General features: G+C 44.3%; 1 protein-coding gene across 1 annotated transcript in view; it reads right to left on the bottom strand.

Moving 5' to 3' along the window:
* The window catches only part of AKT1 (AKT serine/threonine kinase 1), a 109,571-nt gene that overhangs the window by 64,926 nt on the left and 19,954 nt on the right, over positions 1-24,691 (bottom strand). The gene's annotated exons all lie outside the window — the stretch shown is intronic.

Below are 24,691 nucleotides of genomic sequence, written 5' to 3' on the forward strand. Positions count from 1 at the left end.
CCTCCCACACACACCTGCACATACCCTGCACGCTTCCCCAATGTTCTCCAGAGGTCATGAACACTCCCCAAACAGATTTAAAGGACGCATGAGGAGAGGAGTTGGAGAAGTCCACTGCACACCCATAAATCATTGCACTGGCAGAATAAGTGCACCAAGTACTGACCGTTGTTTTTACTGTGTTAGGAGACTTTGATCAGCAATGTGGGAGGGAAGCAAAGGAGCCCCAAAGGTTCATGTCACGCAAGCATGCAGTGACATACCTGAATTTATCCCTTAATGTTCCCGCAGCACAGGACCCCAGCCAATTGCAGCTCCCTAATAGATTTATGCATGTAGTACGCAAGTTCCTGCAAACACAAGCTTATCCACACTTGACATTTCCCAGTGTGGGCTTAAGACATCTTAGGTGCACACCTAAAAGAGAGTGATGTGTAAAGCAGCTCTTAATTAGATTATAAACAGGCTACGCTGATAAGCTTTCAACCAGCACAAAACTACACGGAGTCGGGAGGTGGGGAGAGAATATTTGAAGAATGGAAGAAAATCTCCCACTGGAAGATTACCCCCAGAAACGTGGTAATGCTGGCATAATTTGAATCTCAAAAGGTTCCTTATAACAGGCACAGAACAGGGCAGAAGAAATAAACAAAAAGCAGCCAGTTGATATATTAGCAAAGCTGGTGTTTACATCTGAAGGCAGGCAGGCAGGCAGGCCACAGAGCCCATCGGAAACCAGCTGGACACTATTGTCAAGGATTTAGACAGCTTGGCATCACATAGTTTTGAGGATAAAATTTCATGCAAGTCTACCACTAGGCCATGGATGGGGAAAACTGTGGCCCTCCATATGTTGTTAGACTACAACTCCCATCATCCTTGACCAGTGGTGAGCTGGGCAGGCAACAACTCCAAAGGACACAGGCTTCCCACCCTGGGACTAAGCCGAGACAAGGGCCACATCTGCACGAAACATTTTAAGCACGCTTGTGCCCAAAGGAACCTCGGAACTGCAGTTTGTTACAGGTGCAGTTGCTAGGAGACCCATACTTGTCTCACAGAGCTACAACTATCAGAGTGCTTTGTCGACCAATCTCTCCTCCCAGGGAGGCTCTAGCAATTGTAGCTCTGGGATCGTCCACACTTCTGCATGTCCTGTGTTTTCTAAGCACAGATCCGATGAGCTTTCCGTTTGTCTCCTGCCTCCCAAGTGATTTTCCCTTTGGTCCCCGACTTTCCCTCTGAAAATCTACTGCTCACTGCTCAATCGGAGCAGATGTCAACCTGAAGAAAACCGGATTAAAGTTAGTTCCGATTCAGGGGTAATTACCAGCTTTTCCAGGGCAAAAGGGCAAAAACAAGCAGAAGCAAGCCCTCTGTGAGACCTCCTAAGAAGCGTTCAAAATTTGCAAGGCACCAGGCACACCAGACCCCTGAACATTAGCGGACCAGTCGTGGACGACTCAGGAGTTGCGGCGCTCATCTCACTTTATTGGCCAAGGGAGCCGGCGTACAGCTTCCAGGTCATGTGGCCAGCATGACTAAGCTGGCGAACCAAAGCAGCGCACAGAAACGCCGTTTACCTTCCTACCTTCCTGTTTATCTACTTGCACTTTGATGTGCTTTTGAACTGCTAGGTTGGCAGGAGCAGGGACCGAGCAACGGGAGCTCACCCTGTTGCAGGGATTCGAACCGCGACTTTCTGATCGGCAAGTCCTAGGCTCTGTGGTTTAACCCACAGCACCACCCATGTCCCATTTAAGTGTTATAGTGATGCTTCAAATGCATGGGGCAGACGTGGCCAAGGACCATGAGCAACTGCAGTCGATGGAGGTCACTTTTCCGACCAAATTGGAACCCAAATCACTGCCGTTTGCCCACAAAGGAGGATGGGAACGGGACAGCCTTCTGCTTTTTCCTGGCAAATATTACAATATTGGGACAATAAACCTGGGTGAGGAAAAGAGGAAGAGAGAGAGAGAAGGTTATGATCCGGAGAGAGAGAGAGAGAGAGAGAGAGAGAGAGAGAGAGAGAGAGAGAGAGAGAGTTGTACTGCGACAAGAGTTTTTTGATGGCTCGTTTAAAAAACAGACAGGAGACATACAAATAAGCAAATAAAAAAACCTAGCAAACAGCCATTGCTCCAATCCCTCCTTCTTCCTTATGGGAAGTTTAATACACATTATCACGGAGCTACCAGTGTTAAGAAAATTGCTGGGTGAACACTTGTGCTAAACCCGGCAGAATGGCTCCGCGCCAACCGTAATGCCAAACTTCCACAGTTGCGAAATGAGCTGTTTTTACACAGCAAAGTAACCACGCAGCAGGCCTGTGGAGTCTGAAGACAGCTGACAGAGATGACTGTGGCTGTCCCCCTGTCGAACAGACATCCATCCAAATATCAACATCTGCTGCACCACAATTTACTTTCTACACAACATTTAGCAAAACAGCGCCTCTCGACTGCAGCGTCGTTAAGAAGGAAGGAACAACAAATAAATCGCTAAGATGCGGGTCCCATCAGACAACCGCAAAATTAAAGAGTAGCTCTTCTTGTGTGAGCTGAGCTTCGCTTCCAGATTTATTTGACTTCTGAAGTCATGAGCAAAGGAATCTATTTTATTATTAAAAAAGGGAAGAGACCTGAAGTGTTTGGGGGTTTTATTTGGAGGGGGGGGAGTTGAGAGAGAGAAAAGCAGGAAGGAGAAACCAAACGCACAAGCCAGATTCGTCTCCACTATGACAAACATAATCCATCATTACAGTGAAAATTACAGTTTGGAAAAGAACAGGGTTGATGCAATAGGCAGCAAAAGCAGATGTCGCCGAGGCGCCCCAGCCGGCCCCAGCACCAAAACGATGAAAAAAAGATTACATTATGCCTTGAAGCATTTTTATTTTGGGAGGTGGAGTGGGGAGAGAGAGAGACAATAGCATTTAAATGTCTATCCTTCTTCAATCCAAATGTTCGTGCAGTAAGAAATCAGTATATTAAGGCCAGAGAGAACTCTGAGCTTGTGCACATCCTCCGCACATGCTCCAAGACATGCGCTCCTGTGTGCATTAGAGTCAGTTGTGTGTATATCCTTAGCATCAATGCCAAGCAGCCGCATTTTACTTTTTGCACGCATGGACTGGCAGAAACAGATCGGGCACCTGAAGAGGAAAATCCAGCAAGGGGGTGTGCATGCATGTCCCTTCTTCTCCCCCATCCCCACCAAAAACAGAGATGTGGTGTGGGTCCACAAAAATTGTGGTGCACAGAAATATTGGGCGTTTGAGCATTGCAATTCTAACTTCAGATACACCCAAAATGAAAACCAAACAAGCAGTTCTGTGCAGGCTGATAAATCAACTTGGTCGCCCTGTGATGCCGGGACCCCATTTTTATCAATATGTCATATCACTGGGACAATGAAAATTAAGGGCATTGAAAAGTAGCAAGTCCTTGTGTTCCCATCAATTCTCCTAGAACAGCCCTAGAACATGTCAAAGTTGAGGGTGCCTCTGAATATTGTCTTTCCATATCCAGAATCCATTCCTTTGCATTTCTCTAGATTTCTTTATTACTTTTTTTAATACCCAATATCAGAACTTCCTGGCTTGCAGCAAGTCATATCTAAACTAGGGAACTATTGTTGGCGGGGCAAGCCGAAGTCACAGTCTGTCTGCTGGTTTGGGTGTAGTAGCAAATCACGGTTTGCTGAAAACCAGGAAACAATGGTTCAGCATTCCATGTGAACCCAGCATGTCTCGTACTGAAAAAACTGAACAATATTATTGAGGAAGACTCTAAAGGAGTCAAGAGAAGAAAAAGAAAGGATTTTGATACTCAAACCATCTTGGAAAATTATCTTCAAGTAATTTGGGGGGGGGGGGGAATCAGGTTAGAAAACACATACATGATGGGAGCTCGGACGATCATATCTTGGTTTGGTAAGCCAAGATATGAATGAGCATTTAGGGCATATGCTCATCAGCTTTTGCTTTTTCCTTTTTTTGCACAAAACAACAAACAACCCAGGAAGCCCTTTATTAGCTAGTTTCCCAGGGAACTATGGTTAACAGTTTCAGAACAAGCAAGAGTATTAACTCCATTTCAAGCCACAACTTCTTAACTTGCTCCGAAGGCGTTAACCAAAGTTTCTTGGTATGAATAAAAACAAGAAAACTGGTGAGTGGAAGACTTCCTGGTTTCCTAGCATGCTTGAGCAAAGGGGTTGCATATACCGTCAAAAGGCGCGCTCATATCTTGCTTCAGTAAGACTTGACTCGGGGCTGCTCTCAGCCCCAGAGCCTATTTTCCCATAATATCTTGGGATATTACTACGTGCAAGGAAGTTTGTTCTGATTTATCTGCTGATGCAAATGTGATTATGAACGACACATTTCTGGTTTTAAAGCATTTTGGTGATTCACCAAGGAAGGGGAGTCCACAACCTCCCCAGGGAGTTGGTTCCACAGTCACAAAGCTCTTAAAAAAGGGTAAAGGGACCCCTGACCATTAGGTCCAGTCGTGACCGACTCTGGGGTTGCCGTGCTCATCTCGCTTTATTGGCCGAGGGAGCCGGCGTTTGTCCACAGACAGCTTCCAGGTCATGTGGCCAGCATGACTAAGCCGCTTCTGGCGAACCAGAGCAGCGCACGGAAACGGTTTATACCTTCCCGCCGGAGCGGTACCTATTTATCTACTTGCACTTTGATGTGCTTTCGAACTGCTAGGTTGGCAGGAGCAGGGACCGAGCAACGGGAGCTCACCCCACTGTGGGGATTCGAACCGCCGACCTTCTGATCGGCAAGTCCTAGGCTCTGTGGTTTAACCCACAGTGCCACCCACAAAGCTCTTAAACTGTCAGAAAGTTCTTCCTGGTATTTAATTTCAGGAAACTTGAAGGTTTTTCTACTACAACCACCACATTGCTCTCTCACCCACTCCCAATCCAAATACAACCGTTTGAAATGAAATTGTTCATCCCTGTGACGATGTGCTCAAAAACACTTACAGACTAACAGAGTTGTTCCCAGACTTTTGGGCTGCTTGAATCTCACTGACGGTCATGGTGGACCACTTAATGATTTATTTATTTATTTATTTATTTATTTTGCTTTTTGCACTGCACCGTGGTAGGTGCTGTGTATCTTTTAATTGCATTTTAATTGCTTCTTTTATTTCTCATATATGGTATTTCAACTCTATTTTAATTGCTTTCTTAGTTATTATATATTGTACAGCTATTCAATTGTATTTGTATATGGAATTCAATTTGTAATACAACTGTCCAACATTCAGCTTACTTATAGATACACATGCATGCAAGTAGATTCCATCCCAAGAATAAAAGCACTTAAAAAAATAATAATTTTAAAAAGCTTCTTTCAAGACTGCATCTCATGGCAGGAGGCAGGAATCAGCATCCTGGGAAGAACAACAAACCCCCTCAGCTGCCACTGTAAAGACTCCTCTCGCCAGGAGAGTTTGAGCCAGGAGATCAGTAGAAGCTGTGTAGATACGGTCTACTTGGGTCTCCTTCCAATCAGGAGGGGTGAGATCTTCTAGGAAAAGAAGACTCTCAAACCAGTTAAAAGGGGTGTGGTGACCCCCAAGCTCTGTTATACTATTTGGAAATACCTCAGGAGTGGGAATGTTAAGTGGTTGGGTAACTGACAAAAAGTGCCCCTTGCTCATAACTGTGACATCTGTCATTAACTAAGTAAAGGAATTGAGAGCGAAGTGACAGAAACTGAGTTAAGCATTTTGCCACCAATTGTAGAAACCTGAACATCAACTGAAGGGTAACAATCAATTTCCCCTTTCCTGCTGGGTTGCAGCCCCTGGAAAGTTGGCCCAGGAGGGAATGAAGACCATGGAACCAAAATTATTGGAGAGCCCTGGTTTAGACAACTGCTGCTTATACAGTGGTACCTCGGGTTACAAACACCTCGGGTTACAAATGCTTCAGATTACAGACTCCACTAACCTGGAAGTAGTACCTCGGGTTAAGTACTTTACCTCAGGATGAGAACAGAAATCGCGCGGCGGCGGCGAGAGGCCCCATTAGCTAAAGTGGTACCTCAGGTTAAGAACAGTTGCAGGTTAACAACGGACTTCTGGAACAAATTAAGTTCATAACCAGAGGTACCACTGTACAGTGAATACATGCAGTAGAGTGCAGGATCAAGGCACAGCTACGTTGTGCATAGCTTACAAAGGACAGAGCCTTTTTTGCAATGGCTCCCTATCAGTAAGATTCTCTCCCCAGACAGTCATTTAGACACCAGCTGGAAACATTTATTTAGCAAAGCTTTTTGAGTTTTTAAATATAGCGTGGGGGGGGGCATTGTTGACGATCTTATATAGTTTCTTTCTTATTAGCTGTGGTGATGATGATGATGATTACTAGTGGTGACAAGAGTGTGATAATACTTGTCCCGATTTAAACAAATTGCGGTGAACTGCCTTGAGAACGAACCAGGGCAGCATTTAAAGGTGCTAAGATTAAAACAAAACGACAGGCAGGGAAAGAATTACAGTGGTCAAAAGCGACAAGCTGCTCCGCTTCTTGCAGATGTTCGGCACAAAGGCAGCTGCCACCGGTGGAGCAAGCTGGAGCAGACTGCCCTTGCCCGTACCCGGAGAAACTACAGAAGAGGGTTTTTTGTTCTTCAGCAAAGCTCCCCACCCAAGTTTCACAGGCCCACGCTTGCTCTGCTCTTCCAGTGACAGCAGCGGCTCACTTTCTGAAGCGTGCAGGAAGTCCAAAGGATTTACCCTGCAGGGCAAAGACCAACAACAGTATGTTTATGTCCAAACTAGCTGCGTCATGTGAATGGCCGGTTTCGTTTTAGACATGAATGTTTGCCTTGTCCGTTGGCTGGGTACTTTCTGTTTTTTGTTTTTTTTAAAAAAGGAAAAAGAAAAATAAGCTATTCTACTCTCGTGTGCTTTTAATGCTGGAAAAAGTTGTAACAGAGGAAGGAACTGTTCCAGAAGCCAGAAAACCTACAAAATTCTTACCATAACTTTGGCACAGCACACTTTTCTAGTGTCACAAAAGACCATTATACTGCAGGGTTACTTCATTTCCCTGCTCCCAGTAAGTTCTGCATTTAATTATTAAGCTAGAATGTGGGGTGGGGGGGAGAGAGAATGTGGAAGACCCACTTCTCACTGAGCAATAATGCTCACTGGGTTGCCAGTGGCAGGCTGCTATCTAAACAACTTTTAAAAAGTGGAACTGAATTATAAGACATTACTAGAAGCGGGATCCTGGTTGAGGTTTATTTGCAGATAAAAGTGTCAAAACTTGCTTCATTCCATGAATCTGGAAAATATGAATACAACAGCAATTACAGAGCTAACTCCTAGGCACTGGCAATTCAGCTTAGGAACGTTTTGTAGAATTCAGCTCTAAATCTGTATCGGGCCTGGTTCCTTATTTGATGTTATTGTGTCACTGAACAGCCTCTTGACCTAGTGCAAGGGGATCCCCCGGTAAAGTCCCCAAATCTCCTTTGGAGGGAAACCCAGAACAGATTTAGGGATCTATGGAAGGAGGAGAAGGTTTCATCATGCAAGAAAAAAATCATTGCACCAACAGATCCAATGTTTAGCCTTAGCACGACCAATGTTTTAGATCACTGGTTGTGCTCCATCCAATAAAAAGAAATCTACATTTACTTTAGTTCATATTTGGATATTTTTTCATAAAAGCTTTTTATCTTGGGGTGGGCTTAAGAGGGTCTGCAGCTGGGCCAAAGAGATAGAGTGGGGATGCCACTGGTCTACTCACCACCCTTATTGCCCAGCATGGCCTACTCTCAAGAGAGCAATGGAACCTGACATGTTCCTGAATGCTCAGGGGGAATTTTCTAGTTACATAGTTCTCCTCATTTTGCCCTCACAACAACCCTGTGAGGTAGGTTAGGTTGACAGGCCGCGAATGGCCCAAGGTCACCCAGTGAGCTTCATCGCCAAGTGGGGATTTTCAAACAAGATGAAAACACACCTGTTGTTTAAAACATGGAAATCTGGCCAGCAAGAATGTTCAGTACAGTGGTCCCCCGCAAGACAAATGCCTCGCAAGATGGAAAACTCGCTAGACGAAAGAGTTTTCTGTTTTGGAGGTGCTTCGCAAAATGAATTTCCTAGGGCTTGCTTCGCAAGACGAAAATGTCTTGCGAGTTCCTGCGGGGTTTTTTTCCTCCCCCCCTTTTTCTAAGCCGCTTATCCGCTAAGCCGCTAATAGCGCTAATTCGCTAAGCCGTCAATGGGCTTGCTTCGCAAGACGAAAAAACCGCTAGACGAAGAGACTCGCAGAACGGATTCTTTTCGTCTTGCGAGGCACCACTGTATTTTTGTTTTCCAATGCATTTCTCATCAATTAAAAAATCCGTTGTGGCACTAGCAAATTTTTGTTCTGAAAATGTGGCCCAGAGAACTGCTGATCTAACCACAGTTGACATGATTGCTCTTGGTATTCTGGGGAAATTCTGACTATGGAGCAAGTCAGATGAAGAGTAGAAGTAGAATCATAGCACAGAATCATAGCACTGTAGAGTTGGAAGGGACCCTGAGGATCATCTAGTCCAACCCCCTGCAATGCAGGAATATGCAGCTGGTCCATACAGGGATCGAACCTGCAACCTTGGCGTTATCAGCACCATGGTCTAACCAACTGAGCTATCCAGGCTAGTTCAAATCTCACGCAGAAGCCAACTGACCACGGGTTTGCATTTATCTTTGTGCCTAAGATAGTTTCCCCACCTCTAGCTATTTTCCACTGCGATACTCAGGAAAATAATACACCGACTTATACAGAATCAGACCAATGGTGCCCTTCAAGCTCAGTATTGTCTACGGTCATTAACAACAACACCTCTCCAGAATTTCAGAAACAGGACAACTCCCATCCCCAAAACAAGCAGGTCTCTATCCAGGGAATGTGGAAATGTAGAAAGCTACTTGTATACAGAGTCCGATGACTGGCCTATTTAGACAGGGGCCATTCCCATCTCTACCTGGTGATGCTGGAGATTGAACCATGGACCTTCAAACCCATGCAAATACTCTTTGTCGCTCAGCTACAAAGTTGGGAGTGTTCTATGGTGCATGCATGGCAACAGCTAGGACCAACAGGCAGAGCCAATTCCCCCAGGTGAACTGAGGGGGGGGTTACCTCCGGGGCATGCCACAGAAGCATCAGCAAAAGCACTGGGAAGGTGGAGTGGGCAGGGGCACTCTTTGGACTCCATATGCCAAGGGGACTAGCTACCAATGGTGTAAGAGGTGGAAAACCAGGGTCTGAGTGCACACTTAGCCAAGATGCTTGCTGGACCACATTGGAATAGTGAGACTAACCCACTTCACAAGGTAGTTGTGATGATAAAATGAGGAACCTAAAGGCCCCCCAAAAAGAGCTGTGGTCTGTCCTGTGATCTCTTTCTAATCTGAGAGAGAACTAACTGTGCATCTTCCCTGTACAGTAGATAAGAACTTTGTAGAACCAGGACTAAGGGCAACTGCTGAAGGTTTTTCACGTTCCTTGCTGGCTAGGAAAAGCATGAGCCAAGACCTGTATCTGACTGTACAATGGTGTTTTTATTCAGGAAAAGAGAAAGGTCGGGGTTATCCTGCTTTAAAAAAAGAAAAGAAAAGAAAGCTGTACATTTGTCCCCCAATCCAGAGCTCACCAGTACCCAAACAATGATACCATATAATCTCAAGAACTGTCCCATTGCCTCTGGGTTAGCAGCAGCCAGAACTGAAAATCTCTACTGCAGGCCCTACTGAACTAGTATCCCTAGGGTCTACTCCAATACATGGCCTTGTTTAGATATTTGTTTTCTCTTTTTATTTATTTAAAAACTGCACCTCTGCATTTATCAGAATTTTTTCAACAGTGTGTGCATAAAAACCTTTTAGAAATTTCATGTCTGTTTTTGTTCAGTTGGTTATGGTCCATTTTGCTTTTGTTACATTTTTGATTAGTTATATTTGATATGCAACTTAGGAAAATGATAAAAAGTATTTTTTTTAAAAAAAGGAAATAAACCAGATTAAGCCACCCACTGAGTTGCAGATATGAGGCAATCCTTATGAAAACTGGAGAAGCCCAGAGTTAGCTACATGTGATTTGAACTTTGCCTAGTCAAAATAAGAAATAGTATCTTCACCTTTACAGGCTGCTAATGATAAAATATCTGAAATGCAGAAATCCTCCTGAACGTAGGTCTTGCTTGGTCTCTGTCAGAACTAGCAGTAGTTCAGACAACAAGGATTTAGCAGATAAACCAGCCACAAAACATTGTGCACTGGTGACAAGGGCCCAAAATGCACATACGATATAATCTTATCTAAAGTTTGGTTTCGTTCACGCTAGTCCTGCATGAAGTACTGCATCTAGCAAGTACTTAACCTGAGGAACTATTTCTGGGTTAGCAGAGTCTGTAACCTGAAGCATATGTAACCAGAGGTACCACTGTAGTTGAAAGGGACCATGAGGATAATCTATTATAGCCAAACCCGTTGCAATGAAGGAATCTTTCGCCCAAGGTGGAGCTTTAACTCACAACCCTGAGATTAAGAGTCTCATGCTCTGCCGACTGAGGTATCCTCTCCTTGGCAAGGCACATTCCAATTCTGCACACCAAAAGGAGAAATTGTCAAAAGGGAGGTTGGAATTCAACGTCACACAAATGCTTTGCCTTTGCAAGCTTATCAGCTTGCCAGACAGAACAATCTCCCCTCCCCTTTTCTGTGCACTGTCCTGGGGGTTTTATTGACTCCCAAGAGCCATATTCGGACCCCCATATTTACTGAGCCCCAAGAAGCAATTCTGTAGGGGAGTTGCATGAAGGGAGGGAAATGGGGGGGGGCAGTTGCGCAAGCAGAAGCCCTTGCGTAGAGCTTCCACTGACAAAATTAGTTAGGTGAATCCCTCCTCAAGTATGTTTTCCCTATTAAATCTGCATTTCACTAGCTTAGCTCCCCATTACCTGCCTGCCTACCTAGTGATGTATGGAAGTGAGAGCTGGACCATAAAGAAGGCTGATTGCCGAAGAATTGATGCTTTTGAATTATGGTGCTGGAGGAGACTCTTGAGAGTCCCATGGACTGCAAGAAGATCAAACCTATTCATTCTTAAGGAAATCAGCCCTGAGTGCTCACTGGAAGGACAGATCGTGAAGCTGAGGTTCCAATATTTTGGCCACCTCATGAGAAGAGAAGACTCCCTGGAAAAGACCCTGATGTTGGGAAAGATGGAGGGCCCAAGGAGAAGGGGACGACAGAGGACAAGATGGTTGGACAGTGTTCTCGAAGCTACCAGCATGAGTTTGACCAAACTGCAGGAGGCAGTGGAAGACAAGAGTGCCTGGCGTGCTCTGGTCCATGGGGTCACAAAGAGTCGGACACGACTAAACAACTAAACAACAACAACCTGCCTGCCACTTTCTGACAGGGACTGTATCCTTTAACTTAAAAAGAAAACCCACAACAGTTTCACAGCATTTATATTCTGCCCTTCCACGATGGAGTGTAGAGTCGAGTCCCAGTTGATCTGCCACCCAGATGCTAACATGACCCTGGCCTACTTAGTTTCAGTAGGGCAGCTGCACTGTGTATCTTCAGAAAATATTCCAGGGCCTTTTGACCACTGCTTCGCTCTCAAGCACTGGAAATGTTGTTGTTGTTGTTGTTGTTAGCAACCAAATGTATACAGCTAAACTCATCCTTCGGTTTCCAAAACATGCTGGCTGCTCTTTATTTTCCTACTGCAGTGATAGCCAAACTTGGCCCTCCAGCTGCTTTGGGACTACAGTTCCCATCATCCCTGACCACTGGTCCTGCTAGCTAGGGATGATGGGAGTTGTAGTCCCAAAACAACTGGAGGGCCGAGTCTGGCCATCACTGCTCTAGTGACTACCACTACCCAAACATTTACCATTAAATACATTCTGCAAAAAACAAAACCCATTAGCATGTTAAAAAACAACAAATAGGTAGCGCAACTACTACCATACTTGTAGTATAGTTGTATAATAATCCTGTTTTCAGATTATACAATGCATAGATGCAAAGGAGTCCTATCACACAACGTGAGGTAGAAAGTTTACCACCAACTGCGAATAAAATATTAGGCAATATTGGCAGTTTCAAAGTTGTACTTAATGTTCCTAGCATTGTCTTTAAATGTTCACAAGCATTCTAATAAAATTGTCTACGAAATTTAACATTTAAACCTTATTAAGCGTGCCTTCATTCCCCTGCCCCCCCCCAAAAAAATTCATATGCTTTGTGCCATATTGGTGCAAATAAAAGCAAATATAAATTAAGATGGTGTGCTTTATTTTTAGCTTTGTTTACCAAATAAAAGTAAAACAAACATGCTAAATTAGTTCATTCTCTAAGGCAGCAGAAAATTTTCCAATGCAAACAGAAAACCTTCCAATGCAAATTAGCCTAATTTGCACAAGAAAATATTCCAATCCCATTTTGTTTGTTTGTTTTTTAAAAAAACAAACCTCACATGACTACACAGACAAACAGAACTAGGCAATTTATTCCTTCTCTTCACCACCCCTGCCCCTTCCAGTTAAGGGCACGTGAGCAGGAAAGGGCTACCGTGGTCATGTCTTGTCTGCAAGCTTTCTGTAAGTATCTGCTTGGCCACTAGAAACAGGATGCAGGGCTAGAAAGACCTTGTGGTCCAGACTTGCCATCAAGAGGTTTTACCTTGCATTCAACCAAGATCTACCCCTCCTGCAGCTTAAGCCCATCAGATGTAGTCCTGCCCTCTGGAACAGCAAAGAAGACACCTTTATCCTCTTCTATGTGAAAGTTCACTAGGTTGTCTCTGTGTTGCCAAGCCCAACATGTCTAGATCCTTAGGAAGCTGTCAGACGGTTGAACAATCTAGTTCAGTTTTGTCTACACTGATTGGCCAGTGGGTCTCCAGGACTTCAGACAGAGGTCGCTCCCAGCCCACTGAGCTACAGCTCTTCCAGACCGTTAACTATTCACACAAAGCTCTTGACATTTGCTGCATTAAGTGAAGTGCAATGTGCTAAGAGGAAGGCGCGCTTGGCAAATCCACACCGTGATCAACTCCTGCCCGGCAGCCAATGTCCCCACTGTGGAAGGATGTGTGGATCCAGAATTGGCCTCCAGAGTCACTTACGGACTCATTGTTAAAACCGAGTTTATGGAAGACAATCTTACTCGGCTACGGGGGATCGCCAAAGAAGATTACGTTAGTGCATAACCCTGCCAATCAGCAAAGCTTTGATGGGTGTTGGAAACTCAGATATTATATAAGCTGAGCGCCAAATGGCTCCTTAAACCAAGGTTACAGTCGCCAAAACAGAACATCTAGTTGTCATTTTGGGACAGGACAACTCTAAAGTCCTATTTTAAGACTGAGTGTGATTGATTCTCAGTTAACCATCTGGCTAGTTCAGATGCCAACCTTAAGCTAGGTTAAGAGCTTTGAGAACTTAAAGAAGAAAAGTCACTTGATCCAAGGACAGTCCACATACTTATTGGCCGATTCTGACCTCTTTTTTCTTAATGGTGACACAAGACTGTTCATAAGGTTAAGAATATTCTTCACAACTGTGAGCAAGGCAGTGGAGTGGGGGTAAGTGAAGACAAGCGACAACAATTAACTATAACGTTGCTCACAGCTCTTGTTCAGGCTGCACAGGAAAAGCATTTTGGTACCTGAAATTCATTCCGACTGTGCAGATAAAATATAACTGATAGACATCTACAAGATGTGGTATTAGTGTGTGAAAACAGTCCTGATCCAATGATCCCCAGACATGCACCTCCAGATGGTGGAGATGTCCCAGCACCCAGGAATCTTCACTTGCCAATAACTTGTCGCAAGTGGCAAAATGCGCCTGGCAACATTGATGGCAGAAAGTGAGGAGGAATTAAAGAACCTTTCAATGAGGGTGAAAGAGGAGGGTGCAAAATATGGCCTGAAGTACAACATCTAAAAAACTAAGATCATGGCCACTGGTCCCATCACCTCCTGGCAAACAGAAGGGGAAGAAATGGAGGCAGTGAGAGATTTTACTTTCTTGGGCTCCATGATCACTGCAGATGGTGACAGCAGCCACGAAATTAAAAGACACCTGCTTCTTGGGAGAAAAGCAATGACAAACCTAGACAGCATCTTAAAAAGCAGAGACATCGCCTTGCCAACAAAGGTCCGTATAGTTAAAGCTATGGTTTTCCCAGTAGTGATGTATGCAAGTGAGAGCTGGACCATAAAGAAGGCTGATCGCCGAAGAATGGATGCTTTTGAATTATGGTGCTGGAGGAGACTCTTGAGAGTCCCATGGACTGCAAGGAGATCAAACCTATCCATTCTGAAGGAAATCAGTCCTGAGTGCTCACTAGAAGGACAGATCATGAAGCTGAGGCTCCAATACTTTGGCCACCTCATGAGAAGAGAAGACTCCCTGGAAAAGACCCTGATGTTGGGAAAGATGGAGGGCACAAGGAGAAGGGGACGACAGAGGACGAGACGGTTGGATAGTGTTCTTGAAGCTACCGGCATGAGTTTGACCAAACTGCGGGAGGCAGTGGAAGACAGGAATGCCTGGCGTGCTCTGGTCCATAGGGTCATGAAGAGTTGGACATGACTAAACGACTAAACAACAACAACAATTTCGAACAGTGAGTGAAGAGTAGTGCATTACGTTAGTGCATAACCCTACCGATCAGCACAGGTTAGGATAGGATGCGCTGGTAGATCTCTGGGTGGCTTGCATTCGATCAGCAAGGGTTTCTGACTCCAAAGCAAAATAACTCGCCCATCTGAAAATTTGTTTATTACAATTACTCATCTACTGCCGGTCACGCAAGCATCCCCAGATGGTGTACAATAACAAGATACACCAAACAAATAAAAAATACAGGACGATTAAAATCAGAGGACATCCAGCAGTCATAAGGACAAAGGAACATAGGAAGAGCCCTGCTGGATCAGACCAAAGGCCCACCTATTCCAGCATCCTGTTCTCACAGGGGACCATCAGATGCCAATGGGTAGCCTGCAAGGAAGGAGACCTGAAACCATAAACCATTCTTAAAGACAAAAGCTAAGCTGGAACAGGCTTCTGTGAGAAAGGACAGCGAGCTGAATTCTCTTCTGACACTGAAAACAAAACCTTAGGATCAGAATGCATTCGGAGGCAACCTGTTCTTTACTTCTACCTCTGTGGCTTTCGTACCTGGGGTTGGTGAAAGTTGGCGTTCTAGAAAAAGGCAGAGAAAACCCAACATATCTGAAGTGTACCCACCCCTGCCCTTAGTGCCTCAACATTGGCTCCAAACCCTTTTGTCTCAGAATTGAGGTAGACTGTGTCTATTGATGGCTGTCCTTCGTCTCCCTCTGTGTCCAGTGTTAAATGTTACCCTCAGCATCAGATATTTCGTGACTTAACTTGCTCATTTAAGCCTTAACCTATCTGGCTGTCTTCTTCTTTGAAACTATTATTTAAATGCAGTTGCAAAACACAAATGTTTACGTGTGTTTTGCTCTATTCACATGACTGTTTAGGAATAGTATTGTGCCTTTAAATGGTGGTCTTCATGATGTAGAGCCAGCTGGTTTTGAACTACAATTTCCATCATCCCCAGCCACAGGTCCTGCTTGCTAGGGATGATGGGAGTTGTAGTCCAAAAAACAGCAGGAAACACCCATGAAACAGCCCATGGCATGACACAGTACCAGCCAACTGGAGTTGGAAGGAAGGAATTACGGCAAAACAGATTCATTGGCTCAGGTCATAAGACAGGGATAGGGAACCAGATGTTGTTGGGAATCTAACTCCCAACATGCCTCAGCCTGCATGGCCAACAGTCAAGAGATTATGGGATTTGCAGTTGAGGGCCAGAGGTTCTCCATCCCTGGTGCAGATATTACTGGCACCATATGCTACTGCGGTCCTCCAGATGTTGTACAACTCTCACCACCCTGATCACTGGTTATGCTGAGTGGGGAGGGTGGGAGTTAAGAGTCTGGCAACATCTGGAGGGCCAAGGGTTACCCACCCCTTCCATTAGGGGCAAGCAGTCGAGGTGTGTCCTTGCCAACATCGACTACCTCCAATGGTTAAGCAGAAGTTTTTGACAAGAGTTACCCTTCACTACAAAACCTGATGCATCAAGCCAAGCCATGACCAGAGCATTCTGTGAACTGGCCCTCAGTTGAGATCTCCCAGCATCCTGCCCACCACCAAAAGTTCGATTTGACGGTTGAAACAGAAGAGCAACAAAGCCACAAGATCAGTCTTCTACTGCATTCAGCACAACTCCTTTCTCTTCTTCCGACCACACGGATAGGTTCTCTGCCCTGAAGAATGACTGAAGAATGTTCTACTGTCTGAAGAATGACCTCCCCACCACCCCAAGCGTCCCACCCACACATGAGAGTCAGTGTTGCTACAAGGAGATCTTGGGGCGATTAAGTCAGCTTATCATGGTTCCCTTGCATTTCCCACAACCCTAACTGTTGCATTTCATTATATAATTCCCTACACGAGCTGTTAATTCCAGGTCTTTGTTTCGTTAAAAGATGGCATGAGCATTTTCACTTAAACTCAACTTTGACGTCTCAGTGCCAGACTAGAACATGGTCGCCAACCTTTCTGGACCAATGGACACGTTTTGAATTTTGAGAATGTTCTGGAAGTCATAAAATAGCTGCCATGCGGCTGGGAGGGCGGGGGCAGTAACACAAAATGACTGCTATAGGAAGTGTGTCATAACACAACATGAGACACACAGCCACCCCTATCAACCTTATGCTTACCACGGTACATCAACTATGTCCTGCTGGTTCTGATTGTGGGGATCACACAATATTGATTTTGCACTCTCTCACACACAAACACACGGAGAGATGCTTTTGCTAATAGCAACAATGAGAATTCTTCGGCATCAGGATTAGACCCAGATTCTAACCACCACTCTAATGAAGGCCCAGCCACTATCACTCAGTCTTGCCTAGCCTACCTTGCAGGGGTGTTGTCAGCACAAAAATGGCCAGAGGGACCATGTTCACCAGCTTGAGCTCCTTGGAGTAAAGGTGGGTTATAATCTAATGAATGCTGCTTTTGTTTTTGTTTTGTTTTGTTTGTCTTCTATCACACAGTATAAAAATGTTATGAAATAAATAATGCATTCAGCCTCCCATTACAGTGGTGCCTCGCAAGACGAAAATAATTCGTTCCGCGAGTCTCTTCGTCTAGCGGTTTTTTCGTCTTGCGAAGCACGGCCATTAGTGGCTTAGCGCTATTAGTGGCTTAGCGGCTATTAGCAGCTTAGCGGCTTAGAAAAAAGGGGAGAAAGGGAAAAAACACGTAAGAACTCGCAAGACGTTTTTGTCTTGCGAAGCAAGCCCATAGAGAAATTCGTCTTGCGAAGCGCCTCAAAAACGGAAAACTCTTTCGTCTAGCGAGTTTTTCATCTTGCGAGGCATTCGTCTTGCGGGGCACCACTGTACCACCTTTATAAACTTGTCCTCAAAAACGTTCTGCACTTACCATTCCCCACCACCATCAAGCATTTGCCTAACTTTTTACTGGACTATGTTTTTGATTTGCAGAGAGTTTACATTCGAAGAGTGTGCCTTGTTCATGAATTAAAATGTTTGTAGCCCACCTTTCAATACAGTGGTACCTCGGGTTACATACGCTTCAGGTTACATACGCTTCAGGTTACAGACTCCGCTAACCCAGAAATAGTGCCTTGGGTTAAGAACTTTGCTTCAGGATGAGAACAAAAATCGTGCTCCAGCGGTGCGGTGGCAGTGGGAGGCCCTATTAGCTAAAGTGGTGCTTCAGGTTAAGAACAGTTTCAGGTTAAGAACGGACCTTCCGAACGAATTAAGTACTTAACCCGAGGTACCACTGTAAATGCTTCCAATGTGCTTTTTAAAATGCTTAAAACAAAAACCCAACTCTAATATGGAGTGAAGACTGTTGGTCAATCTAGTTCTGTACTGCTTACAGTGACTGCATTCAGCTCTCCATAATTTTCATCACTACTTGGCAATGCTAGGGACTGAACCAGGAGCTTCTGCCCACAAAGCACCAGGGGCAGCAGGAAAAGGAAGCAGAGAACTTATCCAGGGAAGACATTCCAACATTTTGGTGCAATCTGAAAATATGACATTGGGATACACAGGACTGTAAAATCAAACGCAGCACCTCCAACCGTCACCACACCTCCCTCTTAATAGGCACATAGGGACACAGAGAAATGTTTTCCTCGCAACTTGTGGTCATGACAAGGAAGAGCTATTGCCCAGTTGCAGAGCAGGTCCTTTGCACACAGAGGCTCACAGGTTTAATCCCTGGAGAGCGTCTGCCAGTCAGTGTAGGTAAATACTGAGCTAAATGGCCCTGCACAAGACAACAGCCTGTGCTCCTGGCAATGCTGACCCTCCCTTCCCCTTGTCACAGCTTCTGCTATGCGCTTTTCTTGCGCTCTGCATTCCCCAAGAGAGACAGAGGAAGTTATTGGTAATAGCTGCTGCTGTATTTGCAGATGACTAAACCCTGGGCTATTGCAATTAGGGTCACAGGGCTACTCAACACCCATTGAAAGCTGAAGAGTTCATTCATGAGATCGGCAAGCTTCTGGCTTGAGGTCAGGGAGATGACTGGTCTTTCCACAAACGAAACATCTGCTGTCCTGGAAGTAGCACTTCCTTTAAGTGACTGACTCATGCCTCTGCCAGGAACTACCAAGACAGACATAGAGGAAGGAGTCTCATTTCATTTCTCCATTTAGTGCAGGGGAAAAGCACATGGGAGGCCGCAGTGGAAACCTCTTAATACGGCTGTGCTCCAAAATATAATTCTGCAATGTGCTTGGAGGTACACAGCCACTGCATTCCTGAACTCAGATATGAAATTCACATGGCTGATCAATCTTCTGGCAGATGGGGGCAAGCCAAGTTGTCCGATGAGTTTTCTTTCAACTTACTAACTTGAATAGATGGACCAATGGGTATGAGTAGCCCGCTCTCACGAAAGCTTAGAAAATAAAAAAGTTAGATTTTACAGCACAAACAAATATCCTTCCTCGTACTATCCTAGACTTTTGAAGTACAGTGGTACCTCAGGTTAAGTACTTAATTCGTTCCAGAGGTCCGTACTTAACCTGAAACTGTTCTTAACCTGAAACTGTTCTTAACCTTAGAGTTAATATGCCTTTGCCCCCACCTTACACCTAACTCCTTATACACTGGTATAATTCATTCCGGAGGTCCGTTCTTAACCTGAAACTGTTCTTAACCTGAAGCACCACTTTAGATAATGGGGCCTCCCGCTGCCGCCACGCCGCCGGAGCCCGATTTCTGTTCTCATCCTGAAGCAAAGTTCTTAACCCGAGGTACTATTTCTGGGTTAGCGGAGTCTGTAACCTGAAGCGTATGTAACCTGAGGTACCACTGTAACTTGCACAACAATGAGAACTAGAAACTTGATGAGGCTCCAGAGAAGAGCTTGGGAAACACAGTTTGATCCTGAAGCTTGTATGTCTTTGAGCCACATACTAAAAAGTAATTTTTTAAAAAAGTGAGTTCCGCATGCTAGTCCATTAAGTACCAACACTCATGTGGGGAACATTTCGCCCTCCAAATGTTGCTGAACCAGAACACAGGTTGTACAATGACAATAAAGGTATTACTATTAACTGCCATCAACCCATGCTGGCAAAGCCAATGGCCAGGGATGATGGGAATTGTAGTTCGGCAACATCTGGAGGCCTCAAGGATCCCCACATCTGCCCTATATACAAAAAGCTTAAGTGCCTCCCATTCACAAGAGTTCCAAAGCATTTTGCAACCCGAATTGTAAACCGTAACAGCTCTGTAAATATAAGCTGTAACTGGATGAAGAACTCAATTAAAACAGCAAATACGCTATACTGTTCAGATGAGGGCATCTTAAAAAAATGAAACACAAGTGGCTCAGTTCACTGGTTTGTTTTCCTTTCAAAGGGAGATAATTTTAACAAACATACAAGAGTTGCAGCCAAGTAAGTTCTACCCATTAATTCTAATGGAACCGAGTTAGCCTTGTCCATTCATTTCAAGCGGTCTACTCTAAGCATGACTAACACTGAATACAACCCACAGTTCATAATCTGTATTTTCTTTCTGTAAGCTTTCCTTGTTGTAATTATAGCCTGAGCATGTTTCACAAGCTCAAAATATCAGACACTGGTTTTGGAAACATCCTGTGGTCGGTGCACTTGAAAACCTTGATGCTCTTTTCAAAAGCCAGCCAGGTTCTTGTTTTTGTTTTTTTGCACTCCAAGTATATTTTTACACAGCCATTGTTGTGAACGGAAAGCCGCTATTAAAAAGGCACACTCAGAAAAACAGCCGAAGAAACAAAACAAAAGGTAAACGCAGGCCACAACTCCTGACGGTGTTAGCACAAAATTCAGAAATCGTATTGCAAGACAAGTTGTTGCTGAAACTAGGAACAAGAGTTAAGGGAGCATGTGCCGTCTCTAAGGCAAAGTTTGGGGAAAAGCAGAAGAGCATAATACTGAGAGTGCGCTAGATCAGGACTTGGAAAAACTGGGTTTAAATCCCACCCTAAAGTTCATTAACTCTCAGAATAAGAGCTCACCACGGGGGTTGAGAGCCTATGACTTAATGCTGGGCTTTCCATAAACATGCCATGTTAGAAATTCAGATATATAAGCTAGGTGCCAAACGGCACCTTAAACATGGGTTACGGTGACCACAACGGAATGCCTATTCGCCAGAGGGTTAGACTAGATGACCGCTGGGGTCCTTTTTTCAACGCTACGATTCTACGATTCCATGCTCTCAACTACATTGCTTGACTGTAGCTTGCTCCTGCAACAATTCAGTATGCAAGGAGAAACACAGTGGAAATGGAAATGGTATTAAGGCAGAGATTTTTAAACTAAGGCAGAGATTTTTAAACTGTGGGCACCAACCTGGCGCCCAGAAATCTCCACGTAGCCACAGGTGGACCTGTGCCAGTAGCAAAACGTGCCTGGGGAATTTTGAACACTGGGTGTTCTGTGGGCAAGAGGTGGGCCCCTTTCCGAGAAAGACGACGCTCCATAGTCAACCCAGCTATCTGAGGCCAACCAAGGCTCCTTGACACCCAAAACCAGAATAAAGCACACGTCCACATTCTACATATCAAGCAGTTGGTCTCTTACCTTTCTCGCCCTGATCTCGCCACAGTGATACATGTGACGGTCACGGCTTGATTATTGTAACTCGCTCTACGCGGGGCTGCCCTTGAAGCTGACCCAGAAACTCCAGCGGGTGCAGACTGCTGCAGCGAGGCTTCTTACAGGGTCCTTGCCATGGGATCACATTCATCCAGTGCTTTACCAGCTGCACTGGCTCCCGGTGGAGTACAGGGTCAGGTTTAAGGTGCTGGTTTTGACCTTTAAAGCCCTATGCGGCCTAGGACCTTCGTACCTACAGGACCGCCTCTCCTGGTATGCCCCACAGAGGACCTTAAGGTCCACAAATAACAACACTTTGGAGGTCCCAAGCCACAAGGTGGTTAGATTGGTCTCAACTCGGGCCAGGGAATTTTCAGTACTGGCTCCGACTTGGTGGAACGCTCTGTCACAAGAGACTAGGGCCCTGCAGGACTTGACATCTTTCCGCATGGCCTGCAAGACAGAGCTGTTCCACCTGGCCTTTGGTTTGGTCTCAGTCTGACCCTTATGCTTCCCTCCCCTTATGGTTTTGATTTATGGACTACTATTAAAATGAGGCTGCATTTTAAATTGTATTTTAACTTGTATTTTAAGAAATTGGTTTCCCCCCCATTATGTTTTATTGTAATTTTATTGGTCGGGGTATTAATAATAATAATAATAATAATAATAATAATAATTATTATTATTATTATTATTATTATTATTATTATTATTATTATTATTTGGCATCTGTTTACAGTGCTGGTTCTGCAGATGAAAGTTTTCACTCTTCCCCATGCTACTCATTTCTAAGTCCCTGACTACTGCTTGCTCTGTGTCTCGGGGCCATCCAAACTGTTCCCCTTCTGAACTTTATTGTTCACCAATGGTTTCACACTAGACAACGGACAGGGAGCTAGTGGATTCTGATGGGACTACAATTCCCATCTTCTGTGACCATTGGCCATGCTGATTGCGACTGATGGGATTTGTAGTCTAGCAACATATGGAGGGCCTCATGTTCTCCACTCCTACTCTAGGTAAAATTACAATTAACACCCCTAGTGTTTGTTCTCCCGGATCAAAAAGGCCAGGCTGAGACTTTAAAAAAATAAAAACAGCAGTAAGAGAGAAATATAGACACGAGGCACAAACCTCCTGTTATTCATCTGCAGTTGCCAGTACTTATAAATGTGCCTGATTTACTGAAGGAAAAGTAATAGAGCTTCTCCAACATGTAAGAGGAAACTTTCCCTTTCCTTTCGTTCCAGCTGCTTTTAGCTACCTGAAGGTGTCATTCATATGAACGACTTCAGCAATAAATTATTCAGGCTAGTAAAGACTGACTTTTTGCTGGGTTTACTGGGTTAGTAGAATGTAGTTTGGCAATTTGATTTAATAGACTTTAGATAAAAACTTAAAATATTTCACTCGTTTACTGATTCAAGACCCTACACATTCTGTAAAGTGCCTTGGGTATCATGTGATGGGAGACGCAGGTTAAGAATTAACATTTTCATAAGAGATAAAATCGCTCACTTCCCTTAATCATCAGCACAAATTGCATCAGGAGTCAACCAATTGACAAAACTCATTTACAAACCTGAATTTTTAAAGTGTTTTCTCCTGTTAGAACATTCCTCATCAACTCAACAAAATTGTCTATTTTTCTTTCAGCATCACAGGTATTATTTTGTACAAAAACCTACTAATATGGGCTTTGAAGTGACCAAGACCCCCCAACTGCACCTGCAAATGTTTGCAAACATCCTGTGTCTTTCCTATCGCTTGTGGTCATTCTTAATCAAGGACATTTACATGACCGCTTATTCTCCCAGGAAGAACTTTGCAAAATGCGCTGCTGAAATATGCCCTCAACACTTCCAGCACTAGTTATGGGTCTCCTTCAAAAGAGTCAACGAAGTCCTCATATTGGATTATCGGCTGCAGCACGGAACTATGTATGTAAGAGAGAAAAGTATCTCTCCCAGTGCACAGTCTGTCAGATATGTTTACCAATGTTCCCCCACAATGCTTTGCGCCAACGGAGACCTGTTACAACGCATGAACAATTAGAGCCGTTCAAAGGAAGATGCTATTCAAACTCACAAATGTACAGCCAAAAATTCTGGACATTGTGCATTTTGCGTATGTCAGTTTTCTAAAAAAAACAAACAAACCCCAAACCTGTAACCATTACATACAGAACCAGAAACATCCATCTTTTGGTGAGCTCCCTTCACACAAACATTTGGAAGCCTCAAAGGTAGGGCTGCCATATGTTCAAATTCCCCAGACATATCCAGAATACTGCCGTCGCAAGCAGAAATCGCCAAAATGTCTGGTAAAATACGGATGCACGGCAACCCATGTCAGAAGTCTAGAGCTTGACAAATGTTTAAAAAAATAGCTCAAAAAGCTACATTATTTTTTGCGCTTTTGCAGAAAAAGCCCAACAACTTTGTCCCCCCAAAAAGCTGCTAAATAACTTTTGTTGTCTCTTCCCCTTTTCTATTTCAGATTTTAACTTTTTGAAATATGGCAACCCTACTCGAAGGCCCCATCCACATTGCACATTTAAAGCAACATCATACCCCTTTAAACAGACCCAAAGGAGCTTGGGAACCGCAGTTGGTTAAGTGAGTTACTAGAGGAGTGCTCACACAGCTACAATTCTCAGAGTGGTTTAACAATCAATCCTTCTTCCCAGGGAATTCTGGGAAATGGGTTCCCCATACAACTCGCAGCACCCATAACAAACAACAGTACAACCAGAATTCCCTGGGGGAAGCCATGACTGTTTTAAATGCATAGCGGGGTGGCCTACACTGGGTGGCTCAGATAGACCATGTTTCTCCCAATTTTATTAATTTACCGTATTTTTCGCTCTATAAGACACACTTTTTCCCTCCTAAAAAGTAAGGGGAAATGGGAGAATGAAGTTGATGGACTATGCAGAACGAGATAAATTAACAGGAAGGATCTGAAACCAACGGGACCAGAGATTTACCGAAGACTGGAGTAAATTTATGATCTATATGAAAAGTATATGTGATGAACAAACGACGTTTGTAGGTTTGCAAGAAGTTCTATGAGGAGTATTGATAGAAATATTGTAAAATTGGAGAAGGGGAGATGATAGATTAAAAGAGGTAAAGACAATATAAAATTAAGTAATGCATAAAAGTGATTAAGACGGAAGATCATCGGAGGTGTTGATGGAAGTCCAAAAGGAATGTATTTGTTATAATATGTGGGGTATGTTAAAACTAATAAAAAATGATTTTTTAAAAAAAAAGTAAGGGGAAATGTGTGTGCATCTTATGGAGCGAATGCAGGCTGTGCAGCTATCCCAGAAGTCAGAAAAGCTGTGCAGCCTGCATTCGCTCCATAAGCTGCTCAGCGCTCCCTCTCGCTGTTCTAGCTTCTGGCTTAGCCCCTCAGTCCCTTCCCCCACCTCC

The sequence above is a fragment of the Podarcis melisellensis genome, assembly GCF_964234715.1.
Source record: "Podarcis melisellensis genome assembly, chromosome: 1".
NCBI lineage: Eukaryota > Metazoa > Chordata > Lepidosauria > Squamata > Lacertidae > Podarcis > Podarcis melisellensis.